The following is a 20,406-nucleotide window of genomic DNA, read 5'->3' as shown; positions in this document are numbered from 1 at the left end:
AGCCACCCTATTCCTAGCCAAGATAACACCATAAATGCTTGGCAGGTCAACACCACCACCCATCTCCAATTCCAGGATCTTGAAATACAGCAGAGCAGGAATCATGTTTCACTGACCACACAGTACTGTGTATAACTGGTCACATGTTAGACCTGGAGAACTGTTCTACAGCAATCTGCTCATTGCCTGGAGAAGGGTGCAGTGTTAAAGACTGACAGGCAACATGTAAACGTTCCCTCACCCCTCTGTATCACAGCACCCAACTGAACAATGAAAGTACTTTGGATCACTTAACACAAAACTGCTCACTATTTTTACTACCCACTAACAGCACTAAAGTGTTCCTAGAAATAAAATTCAGGGCCAATTAGCAGGGTGTTAGAACTAAGGCACATGACATGCGACAGAATAACAGTAAATCAGTATATATATGTATAAAAATAAGAGAAATTGATAGGCCAACATACCAGTTTTCAGCTACTTGTATCCTGAGTACAATATCCACAAGTAATCCAGTTCAAAAAAAAGAAAAAAATTCCCATGCATAAAGAAAAAATATCTGGTTCTCTATCTGTGAAGAAAATAGATGTTCCCTGCTGCAATCAGGAATTAATTATGAATCCCGTAAGCTAGACAGCCAGTGGCTTCAGCTGGTACAATCAGCACTGCATGAGCCAGCTCTCCTCCAATCAGAAGACACAAACTGACAGTGAGTCGTGGGTAATGCTTGTCCTTCATGTGCCTCTGACTTAGCTGGACTTCCCTGACCCCCTCAGGTGCTACAATCAGCAGGTATAAAGTGGATATGCTTGTAACAGACCAGTGACCACCTCAGACTTCACCCTCTCTCAATCCACAAACACTTAACAGCTTTTCTAATGTCTGAAAAGAAAACACTGCCTTAAAAAAATGTGAACTATGTGGCACCCTCACACACTGGTGTTACTGGTTGCTCACTTTAGAAAAAGATTATATTAACAATTAAGTCAGGTTAAAGTTACTGAGACCTAAACCAATTCTATCATCCAAATCTGGGACGCTTGGAATAGTGGTCAACCTAGAGTTTTTCTTCACCTATTTCTCCTAAGATACACAGGTGTAGACAGGTACCACCAAATGGAGTAATTACCAATACTACGTGTACATTTTTGCAATGCATGTGCACACACATACGCATGCCTAATATTTTAACACATTTACATGTATGGTAATCAGTTAAGGTTATCAATATGCTAAATCAGATGTACCGCATGAGACATACTGGGCTGACAGAATCAATGTCACGGTACGTTGTTGTCCAACTGATGTATTGTTGTAAGAAAACATATAACAGAATTTATAGTACATGTGCTTATGTATTTGTCTGTCAACCTGTGATGTTAAAATTTTTTTTTAATTTTTTTTTTACATATTTTCATTACATCACAAGGTCTCCTTGTGGATGGTCTGTCTCAACCTTGCTTTTAAAGTCCTAAAGACAAGACACAAATCAAGATGAAACCTAGATTTATTGCTTATGGTGTACACACACATATACCACAAAATCTTGACTTATATACATTTACATATTATTTTTTCACGAAAGATCACATGGACAACATTTTTCATAGATCTAATCAGGTGTTACTTTTTTATTTGGTGAAAACTAAAATATAAAGTGTGTTATGAAATGGAGCTAGGCAAGACTGAATAACCACAGTTACTTTGGGATCCACTGTAAACCCTGATAGATGGCATGAGAAATACAGTAAATGGATGATACAAAAGTGGCCTTTAATAAGAGTGTCAGCAAATAGTAGTCATTATCTCAGCCACCCCCTCAAACAGGTCTATGGTGAGATCAATTTGTCTTACTAGGTTACCCCTGTCATTGTGAGAACAGTTTCTCCCCTTCCCTCTTGATAAAGGCAGCCTCACAGGGCCAGGGAGATAATACATCATATAGACTGGAGACTTAGGCCAGCCCAGCCCTCACTCACTGGGCCCTCAGAGCTCCAGTTATCATATACCACCTGACCCACAGGTCTGTCATTATCTTAGCCCTACACAAACCCCTGTCACTGGGCAGCCCTCACCTTCAGGCATTTGCCCAGAAATGTATTTTGTGGAGAGAACAAAGCTATCTGTGGTGGGATTCACTTGGGGTTAGTTAAACAAGGCACAGTCCAGGTCTAACCAAGGGGCCAGACCTGATGGGGTGTGGGTGGAGGGAGAGAGATAGGGGGAGTGTGGGGGACAGGGCAATGAGCTTGGTAACAGACCCTAGTGCAAGGGGATACAAGCTGTTAGCCAGACACCTTCTCTTTGATCTCGCTAATCCCCAGCCTAGACTGGAGTCTTACACTTTTCACAATACAGATTAATTAACCTTACTTATCAGAGCCCCATGTCCACCATGCTCAGCTGTTTTGCGGTGGCAGATGGACACCCTTGGGCCAAGCATGCACACAATAGCATATCTCACTATACAAACAGCTCTTTGGGCTCCAAAACAAGTATAACCCCCTTATACTTGTATCCCCATCACACCTGAAATTACCTGAACTGATGCCAACAAAGACAAAATTTGTTACGACTTTCAGTTGAAAAGAAATCCACTTCACTCAGAAATAACACTCACTGACCTCAATTCATGCCCAGAAGAAGAAAACAAATTGTAGAGAACAAAGGGATGAAATGGCAAAGTAAATGGTCCATAGCAGACATTTCAGCTCTCCAGTGGTATTAGACAGCTATCTTAGGGGACAAGATAGACACATTAGGGTGGCTCCCTGTGGTGACTGGCTAGGGGATAGCTTTAATTCCCCACTTTGATCTTGCCCACCAGAGGTGTATGATGGGTAATAAAGTTCCAGAAACCTAGTAATTTATATATATACAGGCACTCATTCAGTGGATGACCTTCAGTTTAAGCACTGTAACTGTAAACCTATCTAGTTTAAAGTTAAAAGCTGTTAGCCCTACCCCAATTTATCACACCCGACCCAGACAAATGTCTCTGAACGGCCCATACAGTATCACTATTAAACAGGTTTTCATGAGGAGCCTGATTAAAACTGCCAACAGCTATATGTAAAATGTCAAACCAAAACAAACTTGTGTATGTTGTACCTTCCAATATCGCCCACCACCATTGTTTACTATGTTCTGCGACTGTTCTGCATGAGACTGTGTACATTATACATGGCATGAGGTCACATGCTCTTTTGTGTTCACTTTGTTTGCTTGTAAACAACAAACCCAGCTCTGGCCCACAAGTGGAAATGTACAGACACCCAGGCATACATTTGTCATCTTCATAATGGTAAGGGTGACATCTGATTATTAAAAAGTTCCAAAACAAGTGCTTTGTGTTGACACGTGCCACTTCAAACAGGTTCTACATGGTCAGTCATAGATATATTGGTTATTTTACCGTTAACAAGTATTACAATAACATGTTCATATGATCCACGTAATAGCCTCAACCTTAATACTCCTCTATTAATATCGTAACCCTTCCTCTCTGAACAAAAATGGACATAGCGCAACAAGAGGCAGTCAGCTGAGAACATCAACTTTTTGAGTTTATTCTCACTATGATCACTTTTTATCTGGGACAAGCAGCTTTACAAGAGGCTTTTGTTGTTGTTGTTGTAGTTGGGGATCATCCCACGGTGTTTTTCTTGTTCCTGATTGTGGGGTGTATTTTTGAAGTGCTCATGCCTCAAAGCTTGTGACTGTGTATGGGCCATTTTGTTTTATTCCAAAAATTCATCCTTTTTTATAATCTGGTAAGCTAACTACTATTCGTTTTAAGGAATTGCAGTTGACGGAACCATCATGACAGCCTGAGACAGTTACCGGCCTAATACAGAGGGTGACATACCCTCTATCCTAAATGTTACTGCTACTCTTAAAAAGACTGACACATTACCTCAATCGTTTTCCATGGATATAAACTATCACAGTACACTGAAGATTAAAGTGCTAGCAAATATTTGACTATATATTACTTCCATTTCCCCTCAACACCTGTGTCACTGTTGTATTTACTCAGAGCTATAGTGGTCAGGGATATTTAAGGCTATTCAAAACAGTCCATCACAAGTAAAAAGTAAAACAGGCCTTTATCATTTTATACTCGTGCCTTTCATCAAACGGCTGCATAGTGCCCCCAAATCCATGCAATGTCTCTCAACAGAATGAGAGATTTTGGGAGGTAGTTCTGCATAACAAGCTATAAATACATTCCATCAGGTTTAGATTTGAGTGTATTTAGCTGTGAGCTGAGACATCTCCATAGTGAAGAACTCACAGTCGCTGGAGTATCTGCCTAGCACAACTGTATATGCCTTAAAAAGCTGCCAAAAAAAAGTGTATTTAAAGATACATATATACAGGTCATAAAATACTACTTTTAGTGATGACATTACTTTTTCCACTAGGGTATTTCTCTACCTTCTCAAAAACCTCAAAACACCTGTATAAGGTCCATGGAACTCCTGAATCAGGACAAATTGGTAATTTAGAAATGGACAAACTTTTGGGTGGTATACATAATAGAAGCTGCACAGCTCCTGAAGCCTGCTTTATGAACTCCCACATCTGCCTAAAACACCACACAAGCCTGAACAAAAAAAGGACTCATCATCTAGGAGTATAAAATATGAGTTGTGTAACGTGTGTGTAATTCTGGAATTCTGTGGTAATTAAAACAACAGCTTTGCCAGGTGAGCTGCTCTTGATGATTGACAGGGTAGTCTCTAGGGTGTTTACAGCAGGTCTTTGAGAACAAAAGATGAGGAATAAACCTGTCACGGTTAGAATCACTCATGCCAGTTCCACATGACCGACCCGGCCTTCACACCACTTCTAACAATACAGGGCTGAGTTCAATGTGAATTTAACACCTGTAATATTTCCATAAAAAAAAAACAATAAAAAAAAAAACACAATAAAAAAATTAATAATGTTTCTTCCCTTCAAGTATTCAACATGTCTCAACAGAATAGTTAAAAAGGTTTTGAACTGCCAAAGCAGTTGAACTGCAGAAGTTTTAAAAATCTGCTGAACCTGATAAAATGTACCCAGTCACCTGGGTGTAGCACGCCATTGTCCCTATCTGAAACATCAGGCCCCTGGCAGGCAAGGTTCACCTATACATATGTAATCACTTCAGAAAATGTACACACATTTATCATAAAAATATCTGGCCTCTCACAACCAGACAGAATAGCATGTGCTGTATTGTCAGCAGTGGGTCTAAACTACAAGCAACTGACTTAAAGTTTGATTTACCATAAGTGAACTACTTATTATTACAGATCAATGGTTTAATCGAGCTCGCTCTGTGAGAGATAGAGGGTGGACAGGTGGCCATTACTTACTATTAAAGATGACTTGGACTGAAGTAGAGTAGCATTATATTGAGGAGATTGAGAGAATCTATCGCTATGACTCCCCCACCCTAACAATACAATACATTTATGCCATTTATGTTAAGGTGTGGGCTATCTACCCTGATCTGATGGTGCTTACTGATATAAATCCTCTCTTACAGTCCTACCCTACACACTTCAAATACAGTCACCATAGATCGGATACACCTACAATTCATACAATCTATAAACAAAATGGAATAGATTTACTGCAATGACTGTAGGGGATGTAAACTGTATTATATATCTGATACAGTTTGAATAGCTATATAACAGTTCTTCAAACAAATTTATCCAAAATAAATACTGACTACAGGTGTTTTTAGATAAGCAATAGACTCCAGACAAACTCAGTGTGGGTACAGCATCATGACAAAGTTAATGTAATATGCTTGAATCATACTTTACAAAACGGACTCAAGACAACTTTTATACAGCGCACTCTGAAAGTAGAGGACAAAATCTACCAAAGGCATTATTAACATTACATTTTTCTTATTTTCTTAGCCGCTCAACACATGGGCTTTCAATGATTTTATTACCCCTACTGAAATTCTTTCAAGCTATCTGTGTATTTATGAAGATAAGTCCAGCTAAAAATATGTGGTAATATATCGACAAAGCATTTCAAATAATATTACAGAGCTCTACAAAAACAGGTTTATCCCATGTCATGTGTATGCAGCTGTGGTCTGGCTATGGCTCAGAATTGTGAGGTTTCATGATATTTCAAAAATATATGACACAGATGTATGGTTAGACTGATAGCAGAGACAACCTTAACAGACTGGAAATGAGCTGAAGTGCAGTGCCAAACAGAAGTATACAGTATATATCCTATCCTCATCTATTGACACAGGTAATGTTTGGCCACTTAAACCCATACCACATAATGTTCTATCCAGCTCCAACTATGAACCAGCAGAGCTATACAAACATAGCCCAGCCACCATCACCCTCCTATCTCCCCCTCTAGAACTTCACATGTACATTACATGTATACCCAGGGAGAGATAACACTGGTACACCCAGCCACCATCACCATACACAAGGCACTAAGAAGGCGGGGTCAGGGTAGCTGACACATACATGTACATGTATATAATACACAAAAGTTTATGTATTCTGTACATAATTCCATTAAAACTACTTACATAGTTAATCAGTTGTGGAATGAACAAGAGCAGTTCAGTTGAGAAGTCAACCAGAGCTTGTAGAGGTATACTGGTGAGCAAGCACACAACTGACCCGTCCCGCACACTGCCGCTGTAGTAGCCTGATGGGACAGAGGCCCCAGCCTCCTGGCAGAAAGGTAGAAATCAATCAAGCTGAGCAGTAAGTATGGGATGCAGGTCCAGTACATGCACTCACACAGAATCACGGCCCTGTTTTCCTTGTCTAAGCACTGGTTTCACAGGCTGGCTGGCTTCCAGCTTGTTCCCTCCATTGTCCTTAGGCCCAGCACTAACCTCCCCTAACCACAGTACAGATGAGCTCTCAACTGAGATGGCTGACAAAAGGCATGCTCAGACCCCGTCCCAAGGATGAAGTAACAGTACCAGGGTACCTCCAAGAAAACTGCCTGTATCCACTGACAGCCACAGCTTCTCCAACAAAACTGCCTTCAAAACTGTTCTCTTTACAAGGCTTCAGCTCGGACTTCCCCCCATTTCCTGTGAGGTTTTTTCCCCAGAGTATGCTCAGCCACATGTGTGTCTGCTTTTCCGCCAGACTGAAACTTGAGTGGGACAGTTATAGAGTCTGCAATAAAGAGTGATAGGATCAAGGGCTAACCCAGCAGCTAGCCCCTAAGGCAGGGAGAGACTGGAGCTCTATCTCAACACATATGTTGATGGTGGGCTCTCTTCCCCTCAAAACATTACCCACATAAAATAAAAATGAAAAAAAATATACAAAAAAAGCAAGAAAGGAAGCCTGAGAAAAACAACAAACATTCAAATCAACGTTTGTTGAGTTCCTTGCACCAGTCCAGAAAGAAAACGAAGCAACTCTCGTTAATCATTCAAGAGAAGAAATGAGAAAGGACCTTGCTGCTGAAGGTTACTTCCCATGGGGTTGTTTAAGCCCGTTAAACTGAAAAACTCCCTAACGATTTCTCGGAGCGGGGAATCAATTACGCTGCTACCTGGGAAGCCTTATAATGCTGTGATCACCGTTTAACACTAACCCTGTCACCAATCAATTCTCCACAACAGAGACAAGCTAAAGACAGCAGATGCATGGAAAAGAAATCCCAACCCTGAGAAAACTCATCAAAGAGTTTGTGAGAAAAGCATGTGCTTGATTATTTAATTCTAATATCTTTCATAACTAAATTAAGACCAATGTTTATTTTGACTAATTGTACTGAACTTACTAAAGAGTATGTCTTACAAGAGATCTTAAAGAAGCACCATAACTGGAGTAACAGTACTAAATTGTAAATGTTGATGCGATACACCCAATTAACATGTATACATGGCCATCACTTTCAGTGTGTATGAAAGCTCGTGAGAACTGGTAATGGTTGACTATTTATCCCATAACATGCCCGACTATGATAAATTGTACAGATCAGAGATAAAGCCAAAGGAGAAACCTGGAGGTATATCTTACCAGAGTTTATACCCCTAGGAGGTACTATACACCAGAGGCACGGTCTGCTGATATAGAGATTAAATTTATATCTGACCCTCAAAAGACATATAATTGCATGTTTTGAATCAATTAATGAAATATACAATGTCTATCGAAGAAGTCATGCATATCTGACATAAGGTGTTTTTTCTAAAACAAAAACTCTCTGATATATACACATTTCACATGAAACTGTCATAAAAATATCCTCATAAACAGAACTTTCATAAATCATGCCAACATTTTACCTTAATTTGGTTGTAGTACGCAATGTAATTTTTTGCTTTTCACCCATGCATTTTTTCATGATATGATATACATAGCTATTTCTATACTATACACTAAACTATACTATACACTAATGACACATGTGCATGTATGAGGGAAATTAAAATATTACACAACTGAATTTCTTAATACATGTATTTTCATACGGGTACACATGAATATTTTTTAGTGTAGAAAGTTAATGAACTGTTAAAGACAGCAGTAAAGGTATACTGTAGATTGGATGGAACAAGTAGTTGACTACTACAAGTTGTAGTTTAACTACATGTATCATTTAATTGCTCATATGCAGTTTATACACAAAATTCCTGGCTTGAAAGAGCTTTATACTTGACACAGTGGTAGTTAATGCTAGGCTCAGTAATAGTTAATACTTGACATAATGCAGCTTATAACCACATCCTTAATTTATTTCTTAAATTATTTAAAGATGACGGGCATTGCTATATGTGTTTACTACAATGAACTAAGATTGAACAGAGACGTTTTAAATAAGTAACTAACTTAAAAGTACTGGGAAGCTGGGTGTCAGTGGGTGCTTCTTAGGGTGGTCAGGGCTTGTACAGAGTTCACTAAAGGTGACATCTGAGCCAACAGAGATGTCTGGACAGGATTAAGGTAATCCTTGAACAACTGACCAGCAGAAGGAACTGGTCAGAAGTGGTCAGTCAGATAACAGGATTCAGGCTGTAGGAATGTGAGTAGGGCTGTTTCACACCTGGTCAGTCTTTCTTTGTCACACCAATGACCAGGGCAGAGTTGCTGGCCCTCATAGCACACTGAACCATCCCCAGCTGGGGCATCCTCAACACAACTATGTCTGTCACTCCAGCCTGGCGCCATTCGGCCCTCAGACAGACAGCACACAAATGTCACCCTGCCCAACTCCATCAACAGTTCTACACCACCACAGTGCCAGCTGTATGTAACTCAAAACACTTACTTATCAGTCAGGGTACACAGGCAACACCATAGCAACAGTAGCTTAGAGGTAATCCCAAGTCACCAGTAATTTTGTGGCTACTGTCGGTCATAAATAGTGCTGTAAATAAAATGACATAATTGACCAAACTTTTTTTATGAGAAAGTTACTCATTTTGCCCGATTCTAAGAGGCGATTTGATACTGGTTTGGAAGGAAGGGGACTGCCTGACTGGAGAAATGTCACTTTCATAACTAAAAGTAATATTTTGTAACCTGTGTTTCCCTATGAAAATGCAAATTTTTGGGTCAGTTACTGAAAGTACAATTACTGTAAACATGTCTCAGTTCCATAATGCATTTACAGCAGAATTGCAGTGATGGCTTACTCACTGATTTTCCAGTGACGAGCCAGAAAGCTTCTATAGCTGAAAGGCCGGCATTTGTAAACACAAGGTTTATCCTTTTGTTAATCAATGAGCTCCCAATCAGATGTTCATTGTGAAAAGGTGATTCTTCAATGAATTGACGTCACTCTATCAAGTGACAGCAATCTCAACTTTAAAATTAGCCTGAGAGATTTAAGAATGATTAGCACTATCTGTCTTTCTGTGACTAATAAAACATCAGGGCACAGTTGTTGAAAACTGATTTAAGCGTTAATACCAGATTTAAGTGTAAACCAAGTCTTCAACTAAGTACTCAGCCTAAAGGAAATTAGGCAACATTATACTAAATATGAACTGTCTGCGGATGGTCATGGGTTTCCCCATGGCTCTGCCCGGTATCCTCCCACCATAATGCTGGCTGCCGTCGTATAAGTGAAATATTCTTGAGTACAGCGTAAAACACCAATCAAATAAATAAATTAAATATGAACTAAAATTACTGGTGTTATGCTTTGACTTTGGAGAACTACACTGGCTGCTGAATTTGGCTAAAAAACTTAATATAAAATGTGACTTAATACCAGTATTAGCTAATACACTATAGAACAGCTGGGCCAAGGGACTTACGGAAAAGTGTCAGAAAATCATTACTCTCATACATGCATGTATGTAAATGCATTATCTTTGTAAGCCTTAATTAGAACCCTATATTCCTATATCAATAGTATTATCACATTAACCTGGGAATATAACAATGGCTTTTCAGTTACTATTATTTGTGATCAGTTGCAGTTGGGTGGGTCTTTTGGAAGAATGGTGATTACTACTGACAAAATGAATAAATGATTATGGCTTATCACTGCAGCCATATTGTGGTGACAGAACATAGATATGCTTGATATTCTGTAAACCCTCAGAAATTGTACTTATACAATTATGGCATTCCGGCAACCTGACCACATCAGAACAATGGGCTCACATTCGGCATAAAGTCTTCTTGTTATGGACATGTTCAACCTGTAGATATACACAGTTCAAAATGGAGTCAAATATTAGGGCAAACAGAAATATTAGCTTCACCCTTATTTATTCATCGTTTTACCAATTGTCTTTCGTGAACTTGTTTTTGATTTAAGACATATATGCCATCCTAACTATTCAGAAAAATGTAACCACATACACTCAGTTCAGACAATTCCTTCCCTTATCAATGTTTGAATTGGTTTTATTACAAAAAGATTATGTGCTTTGCACGAACTGCGGTATGTTGAAGCAACAGAGTACACCCTGTCATCCTATTTAACATAGAGGAATATGATCGGCCAGATGTTGGCATAGATACTGCAAAATATTGACCAGCCCTGTTTGTGTCTGTCTTTTTCAAATCGTCCTGAGCCATGCTACTGGGTTTGACCTAATATTTCCTCATGAAAAAAACTAACCGCTGCCAGAAATAGCCAGCTCTTTAAAGATAACAAAGACATTTGCTGCCAGGGCACAATATGCAGTGACATCAACCAGATGTTACACAATGCATCCAGCACCAGGGCAGGGTGTCTCCCATCAAAGAAAAGAACTTTCACTGACCTAAATTCCCATATTTTCCAGTATTTGGAACAACCATTCAGCTTAAGTACAGTAGTTCAGTAGTTCAGTTTTCAGTAAGTTCTTTATCTGGGTCCATTTCAATCATAATGAAATATGACATGAGTACTTTTATAAAAACCCTTTACTGTAAACCCTTTAACCTTTAAACAGGTACATGCACAGTTCTGACATTCATAATACACATCTATATGCAATTCCCAGTCTCGGTGTATAAACATTCCACATTTCTGTATCCCTTATGAAACTTTTCAAAACTGCCTTAATGTCTAATAGACTTAATGTTTCAAATCATTTTCCCACAATGGTTAACATTTGTGTTCCTTAATGACTTGGTCGACACATGAGACTGTCCATACAGCAGGTAAGTGGAACAAGATTATCATTCAACAACATCAAAACAACCTAAATCTGCACCTTTCACAAACACCTTCTACAGTTCAGAGACCATTTTACTTTTAAAATCTCCAGCATTATCAAGATTTTATCAGATTCCACTTCTGTTCTAGCTGTATTTACAAGTACTTATTGCCTTTTGCGTACAACACACATATAGTATGAAAACACATTTCAAATCTGTCTGCAGACATTGACATAATCGTCTTGGATTTTAGCGGAAATCTCACCAATATTTTGCCATTTAGTACATACACTATATTGACCCCAATACTGGATCCTGTTAAAACACAGCAAAACCAGCCAGACTGAGTTTACTCAAAAGAGCGCACATCACTCAGCAGTGGTTCAGAGCTATGTGCCTTGTTATTACCTTCAGTAAACAATGCTGAACATATTTTTGGCAGATATGTAATAAACATAACGGGATGCACCAGAAGAGGTTCTAGCTCAAATCAGCACTCCACAGTTTGGAGCATTCAAACATGACCTGGTGTGGAGGATCAGAGAAGATAGGGTCTGGTTTGGCAGACGCCCATCACATCTGACAGTCAGTTACAGCAATTCTTTGAGTAATGCAACTGATCTGATCCACAAGATAGATTTTGTAGTTTATTTATTTTATTAATATTTAACACAAAGGCTATTTCACCTATATGAACATGAATACATACATAGATATATATGTTTGTATAAATATTATAAACTGATCATGTCTAACAGAAATTTTGTTCTTAGGAATTGTAATTAGATCAACATACAGTGCAGTGATTTATCACTGTATATTTGTAATTTTGTAAATTTTGAGAAGAAGGTTTATTCGTAAAAGGAGGAATCTGGACTATGTCAGTAAATCCTTTGGAGACAAGAAGGAAGTTTTAATTTGGGAGGTAAAATTTAAGGCATTCACATATTTCTGCATTCAATGTTCCAGATATTCAAGCTGCGATATATTTGTTTTATCAACTTACTAGTCATTGTATTAACTTACTAGTCATTGTATTCACTTACTAGTCATTGTATTCACTTACTAGTCATTGTATTTTTAACTCAAAAGATCGTAATGAAAATGGGGACAAAAATGTTTCAAAATTTGGCCAGAATAAAAATGGCTCCATGAAATGTGATCTTGGAACTGTGAGAAGGATTCGGTTATTGGGAGGTATTGTAAAAGGTCTGTGAGAAAACTGATTGTAGTTGTGCGGACTAGCCCTGGCAATGAGAATGACTTACCTGGCCAACTGGAACAGATCAGGTACCTGGCAGGCAAACATTGTGGACATCAGGTGACCACACACACTGGCTAATTACACAGGCTTAACAACTGACCAGCCAAAAACCCACAGGTAAGGTCTGCCAGAGAGTTTATAATCATCCAGTCCAGCTGGGGTAATGCCAGAGCTTAGGAAGGCAACGGCTAATGTCCACAGGCCCTGTCAGAACTCGGCTGGCCAACCCTTCCTCTATTGTATATTTCCTGTGTACACAGACATATATGTCTTATCTGTGGCGAGGCCTGAAGCTCTGATCCCAGGTAAGCCAGCTCAAAGCCCCCCATAGAATGAACCAACCCACACCAGCCAAACACCAGCTACACCAACACCCACTTGTTGGAAGACATTCCAAATTCCTAATGTAGCCCAAAGTTAGCTAAGCTTCACCTTTACGGGTTACCTTCATTTCACGCAAGCCGAGGCAGCACCATCCACAATATACGCTGTACCAGGAATCCCGCGCATCAGCTTCTTTTATTCTCATTACACACTTGTTTCTAGAATCTCAGCCTCCCTGGTGTCTTCCAAAGGCAGAAAGCCAGGGGAATGATTAGTCTACCACAAAAACACAGGTATATTATAATACATCACAACACGTCATGGGCCAACTATAATAAAAATCTGCTTCCAAACTGAATAAAGTATGTGTATCAAAGCCAATTTAAGAATGAACTTCTGTGAATGGTGATTATCCAATACTATTACTTTCACGGGAATGCCATGTTTCATTTTGTTTCACTTTGGAACTGATGTCAATTCAAACCTGAAGTAAGCTATTGGCTAATTTGGCTAAGTTTTACCAGCTAATGCTCCATATCATATTCATGATGAAATCAAGCAGATACACAAACAACATACCAACATCTTCAGCTAACTGCAAGTTCCTCCTGAGATGTTACAGTGTGAGGGCTTAAGGTGTGAGTGTTAACATCATATGGATATAATTTGAAAATAATCTGAAATTTAACTGTTTTATTGGCAACTGATGAAGCCAAAAAAAAAAAAAAAAAAAAAAAAAAAAAAAAAACATGCAACATAATAGACCATTAATTAGCATGAAGAAAAGACAATGTACATCTAGTTTCACTCTGAGGTGTTACTAATGAACTGAAATTGTGAACTGTAACTACGCATAAAATCATGAAAACCCACAATAAAGATCAGTCAAACTGACAAAATAAGGTAAATGTATGCAGAACAGGTGATTGGAAGTGTTGTTAGTCGGCTCATGCCTCTGGCAGCTTTCACTGTGTTTATCTGTCGGCTGGTGAAGTGTGTACTGAATTCCTGTGTGCTGAGGGCTTTTCTTGTGTAACTCTGTGCTAAGGTTAGGCCTAGTCCTATGTCAGATAGATAATAGCTCAGGATGTATACTTAGAGTGAGTGTGAATGTTCACAAGTACCTGATGACAGGGGGAAGGGGGAGGTGCCTTGACAACTCATCAGCAGCAGCACAAGGAGGTGGGATTATTGATCAAGTGTCAGTAGGAATGCTCATCTGATTTACATACAGGATGTGTAACGACACGGGTCATACTAACCTGAACCATAATTGGTACATGACTTTAGTTCTTAGCTCTACTCACCAACACTAATACCTGACAAGTGGAATAATGTATGTAGTCCCACATGTATTTGTCCACAAACTTCTCCAAAAACAAAAAAAAACAGTGCACTTTTAGAGGCAATTGAAAGTCATGTGCTGAAACTTACATTTTTCAGTGGGATATTTACCTTCCAAACAAACCTCGAAACACCTTGTCAAGATCAGCAGAACTCACAGAATCAGGGAAAACTACTCCAAAACTAAGTTCAGCATTTGACAAAATTTCAGTTCAACTGCAGTATACAGTGTCAAACACAACTGTGTTCTGCTATGTGTCTTCTACAGGTGCCAAAATAAAAATAATAAAATAGAAGAAACTGAAAGTATCTAGTCTCGAATATTTCTTTATCTGTTTTTATAACAAACTGTCGTGCCATACATCAGCAATGAGTGAAGTCGGAAAGCTAGCAGGTAGCCAAACTGGGGATCTGCCAAATATACCAGACATAAGGTCTACTAATTAAGTTAAGTGATGTCATCAGGAGCAATTTGAAAGCAAATCAAGTGTAAGGCAACATAGTCCTACTGGAGACTGAATAAATGCCAAATACCACTATCACTTTAGAAGGGAAATGCTGTACCACGGGCTCAAATGTCACAGTGGATGCAATCAGCAAAATTTCCATCCTGTTTGCATGTCCAGAACATGTCCACCTGGTAACGCAACATTAGCTCATAATTATACCATCAAACTGATGTGGTAAAAACCACTGTTAATCTTGAATGCAGACAGTTATTTTATTAACTTTTTTTGTTTCAAGTGAGGTTTATATTGTATGGCATTGCTGTATCAACTTGTTAAATTTGAATTAGCTGAATGAAAATAGAACAGCGCAACCAAAATTCTTACGAGTTGCAGCTTTTGACTAAAATTGAATGACTATACACACACTGCCATTTTGTCAATTTCTGAAAGTCAGAACAACGAATATTAGTGTGTAAAAGGTCAAATTAGTAACTTCACACTTGAACCTTGCTAGCAGGCAATTCCAGACAATGTTGGTAACAAAGATGATGGAACTGTGTCTATGAGTCAAATGTTTCATTGAACTCCCAAAATGCCCAGATAGCAGTGTATGTTAATGTTAGTTCAGAGACGTGACCTTTTACACTTAATTCACACTGCTGATTTTTTCTTGTCTTCCCAAATATCACCCCGGCTACACAGAAATTCCACTAGGTCTTGTCCACATTGATGAAATGATTGACTTTCCAAATCCCTATCATCCTGGAGTGAAGCCTTGAGATACCATCATGTCTGTCAGTAGAGTGCTACACTACCCCGCACATTCTACCAGAGCCCACTCTGATGAGGGCTGCTATGATTACCCCTTGACAGTTACATCGTTAGGAATGAACCAGACACAGGTAAATACAGGTGTGGTTCTTCCTTGAGCATGATAAAGCTATCAGTCATCAGCTGTATATACAGCATCCCTATAAATGGACTCCAATTAGGCAATCAATAATGACTGGCAGGATATAGCTCTGGCATTCTAATCTGGCTGTTAGATAAGGCTCTCGGCTTCCCCAAAACAGGTAAAAGTTATGATCTGCATGTTTAGCAATAATCACCCTGCTGTACTCAACAACCTCAGCTTAACCCTCTATCATACATAGTGATCTCCTACAGAAAGACTTCTACAGTCCATTAAGTCATCAAGCCAATTATCTATTTTCATGTTTCCGATATATGATATCTGTGTACATCCAAAAATGCTTTTTCCTCATTATTTTTTTTTTCAGCATATGCAAGCCACAAAACAAAATCATAATGAAGCTATAATGTTCTATCAGTGTGCAGTATAGCATATGAATGGCGTTCCATCAAGTTTTGATGGGATTTAGCCTCTCTGAGGTCAGCCACACTGTCAACACAACCCTAACACCACCTACTACACTGACAATACAGTCTCCAAAGCTATAATGTCAAGCCACAGTTCATTATTTGTTTAACAGCATGTGTGAACTGCTTATAAAACAGGCAAACTCCTTACAACAAAGATGCACATCAGAAACTCCAGATGGAGCACAGACAAGGGCAAGACCTGAGACACAATTCACAAACTTACTTGATGAACTCAGCTTTAATTTCAACACCTACACACATGTGCCAATTGGACAGCATAAGTTAATTCTTCAAATGTAAAGAAAATCCAAGCGGAACAATTTGCTGAATTATTGGCAACAAAAATGGGTCAATAACATGATAATCAACAGCTAAAGACACTGGTTAATTTTTAAACCTTTCTGGATGTTTGCAACTTCAAGGTGTTTATTTAGGCATACTTTGAGGGCATTATTCTGTGAAGCTCCATAACATTCTACTTTTTGTGATGCCCTGAAATCAGCACACCCAACAAATGTAGTTTTGTCTCCAAAATCAAGTTTAAAAGGTACATAAATCATGCTGAAAATTGCTTTTCCAAGAGCGAAAAGGTCGAGAAATTAGGGTACACCATCATGTAATGTAACTATTCCAGTTTTACCTGCGTACGGCTTGATCAAAGGTAAAAGGCTAGTACTGTCTAGGTAAACACACAACTAATCTGGGCCACAATGAAGTTTATTACACATGTAACCCACACAATAACAAAGATGTTTGAGGAGAGTGGATAAAAAAAAAGAGCGCAGATAGCTCAGTTATAGATCACCTTTGACCCAGGTGTTACGAGGAAGATGTGCTTTAGGCTTAGGAGAAGCGGTCCAGTCGGTTGACAGTGTCCCTCTCTGTCAACAATCAACTTAAGACAGGGGAAGGGTAGAGCTTTGGGGAAGCCTCTAGTCAATATTTACCCCCATATCTGGTCACTAGAGTGTATAGGTCTCAAGAGGAAAAGCCAGTCACATGGCCCCATCAACCTCTCCATGCAGTCTTAACATGATCATACTGGCCAATGTTTGTTCCCTTATATACATCACGGGTGGGGGGGGGGGGGGGGTCCTGTTGCGTCCCACACAAAGGACAACACAATCAAGACTCTACCTCAATAACACAGCATAAGTTTAATCACTGTCACATGTCACACATTGACTAATGTCTCATTCTTCCTGACATACATCCCCAGGACCCCTCTCACTTTGAATAGCCATGACAGACTTAGCAGGTCTGGAAGGTCAACCACTGGGGTAAAGCTGCTATATACTGTGTCAGCCCAATCCCTAATCTGCAACCCAAGCTTTGTATGACAGAACTGTTGTATCATGTTTTGACAGGCATCTCAAATACACACACCTACTACATCCTCCTATGAACAAAACATAAGGTCCTAATCAATATTCATTAACCCAATTCAAAGACAGCTATATTTCTTTTGAGTACACACATTATCTATTGTTGACTGAACACTTAAAACACTTATAAAGCCAAAATCATACAAATGAATCCTGCAACCGATTATGAGACACTTGAGAGCTTCTGCATTTTGAAATAAAAAATATCAATCAAAATAGACGAAATTTTAATTGACAGTCCTCAAATTTACATTACGAAGAGGCATTAAGTTAAACTTAAACTTATATAAAAAACAAAAAAAAAAAAAGTGAAATGCCTCATAAACCAAAATTTAAACCTGCACTTGCAAACAAGTTAATTGGACACATAGTTACACCATTTTATAGTAGATGTAGTGTAGTGGCAACGACAATCTGGTCATCAGGGCAACTGTGGTAATGAATAAACTGTATCCAGCCAACATTAAAACTGCCTCAGAAAACAGCTGGAGTTATATCTCAAACACGGGAAAGGATGGACAGTCAGACAAAATCTGGATACAATAATATGACCCACGCCAGTAAAGTAAGGTGAAAGTCCATGGTGTATAAAAAGGCTTCATGATATCCAAATTTCTTTGTTTTATTTCACTTTAAATGTACCAGGTAACATGTGCAATGTGCATGACCTCGTATCTGTCTGCAGTTTTGACCCTGTCTAACTACTTGACCCCCCCCCACCAGCAATCCCAACTCAGAGGAGGTTCCCTGCTTTATTCCAGCTACATGTAACTGATTAGCACATCGGCCCACACAAGATCAAAAGCCTTACTTATGAAAGCTTGAACTATTTAACCTAACATTTACTCACATAACACAAACGCTATATAATATGATAAAAGGATTTAAGGATACATGGGGATTTTCCACATAGAACATACACATGTATACACACCTCTCTGTGTGCACTGTTTGGACAGCTTTCCTGAGTTAACCCAGAAATAAGGCAGCTATTGTAACTAGGACTGGACGAGAAAAACCTGTGTATGTTTAGCCTTTAGAGCTTGTGGCCGACAGCATGTAATAGTCAGTGACAATGTTTACGCAGTGCGAAGCTGTAGGTATATAACTTTAGTTTGGAGATACCTACATGCACCCCGTTAGTACCACTGGCACACAATTGCATACTGTTATAATACTGTTGAGTAACTGAATATCCTGTGGCATTTCTAACCCAGCAGTAACTTGAACTGGCTGGTCACAAAGATCTTATGTACGAAATCCACAAATGTGTATTAGATAACTTAAAACAGTGACTGTAATACATTTAATCCTCTTAAGGATATATCCTCCTTATGCAATCGTTGAACAATTAAGTGTGGCTATAAAATCTAGTTACCAAAAGACTCACTCAGATATAGTGATAATCCTTTCAAAATTAGTTCCACTCTAACATATGCATGGCAAGATAAGGGCACAGCACTTACATGTGAATAGATTTCAAGGCCTGCTTATCCTGTACTGATGCTCAAGTACTGGTACTCCTGGTGACATGGTGTGCAGCTGATCCTACAGACTGATACATCTGTGTTGGTGTCCCTGGTCCCTCTAGCTGATGTGCCTGTCCCTGGTGTCACAGCAGAACTAACTCCTCAGGCAGACTGCCACACTGCTCTCTCCATTTCAGCTGTACATCTTGGCCCAACAGACCTGCCAAGGAGAGCCCACAACATATGACACAAGCAACTGTCAATCCCTGCTGGCTAGCTATATGCATTCGTCACATTAAACACTTACACAATCACTAGCTCCCTAATGCACTATACGCACTTCAAATAACATTCTGTTACACTTTTAAACACACAGAAAATGTCTATTTTCTAAGTTCATGAGCAAGGCTTTAGGAAGATGCGACTACATGTCAATGCATGCATACTCAAAATTTATTTGCTTACATGTTTGTGTACATTAACCTGAAGATATAACCTGAGGTATATCAATGCATATGCACAGTGCATGTATACATGTATGAAGATAGGGAGATAATCTTAACACTATGTAATCCGAGATGCTGCATCAGCTCCAGTTGCCCAAGTACAGTTCTGTCATTAAGATATAAATGGGAAAATGAATTTATCGGATTAATATCTGCTATGTAATTTAGAAAAATGTAAATTTAAGTGTCCCAAAATTTCCAAAAGGCATGAAAATACATGTGTCTTTCTACTTCCTCAGAATTAATTATTTAACACTACAATTAGCAAATGCAAATTTGGCAAAATTTAGTTTGGCTGTTATGCAGAATTTGATGAATATGAACTTTAATTCAAGAGCTTTCATTACTATATTTTTTTATTTGTTTGGTGTTTTACACTGTACTTAAAAATAATTTCACTTATATGATGGCGGCCAGCATTATGGGTGGAAATCGGGCTCTAGCAGGTTGCTGGCAGACCTTCACACATACGACTGTAGAGGAAGCTGGCATGAGCTGGACTTGAACTCATAGCAACAACATTGGTGACAGGCTCCTGGGTCATTGTGCCGTGCTGGCGTGCTAACCCTCTTTGGCCATGAAGGTGCCCCATAACAATTATAACCAGCAAATACATGTACTGAAAATAGCTGATAATACTTGAAAGGGCCAATCTAAAAGA

General features: G+C 39.0%; 1 protein-coding gene across 4 annotated transcripts in view; it reads right to left on the bottom strand.

Moving 5' to 3' along the window:
- Window positions 1-19,348, bottom strand: part of LOC135467633 (leucine zipper putative tumor suppressor 2 homolog) — a 39,854-nt gene extending 20,506 nt beyond the window's left edge. Inside the window, exon 1 of one of the 4 annotated variants that reach the window (XM_064745418.1) lies at window positions 19,237-19,348. The gene's annotated coding sequence lies outside the window, so the exon portion shown is untranslated. Of the gene's footprint in view, window positions 1-467; window positions 567-6,574; window positions 7,200-12,889; window positions 13,164-19,236 lie in introns of those variants that run through there. The other 3 variants (XM_064745417.1, XM_064745414.1, XM_064745419.1) reach the window with 3 other exon arrangements.
- Between the last annotated feature and the right edge of the window lie 1,058 nt (window positions 19,349-20,406).

Source organism: Liolophura sinensis, chromosome 6, assembly GCF_032854445.1.
Source record: "Liolophura sinensis isolate JHLJ2023 chromosome 6, CUHK_Ljap_v2, whole genome shotgun sequence".
NCBI classification, from domain to species: Eukaryota; Metazoa; Mollusca; class Polyplacophora; order Chitonida; family Chitonidae; genus Liolophura; species Liolophura sinensis.
Note: the sequence above shows the minus strand (reverse complement) of the source record. Positions and strands in the feature narration are given on the sequence as shown.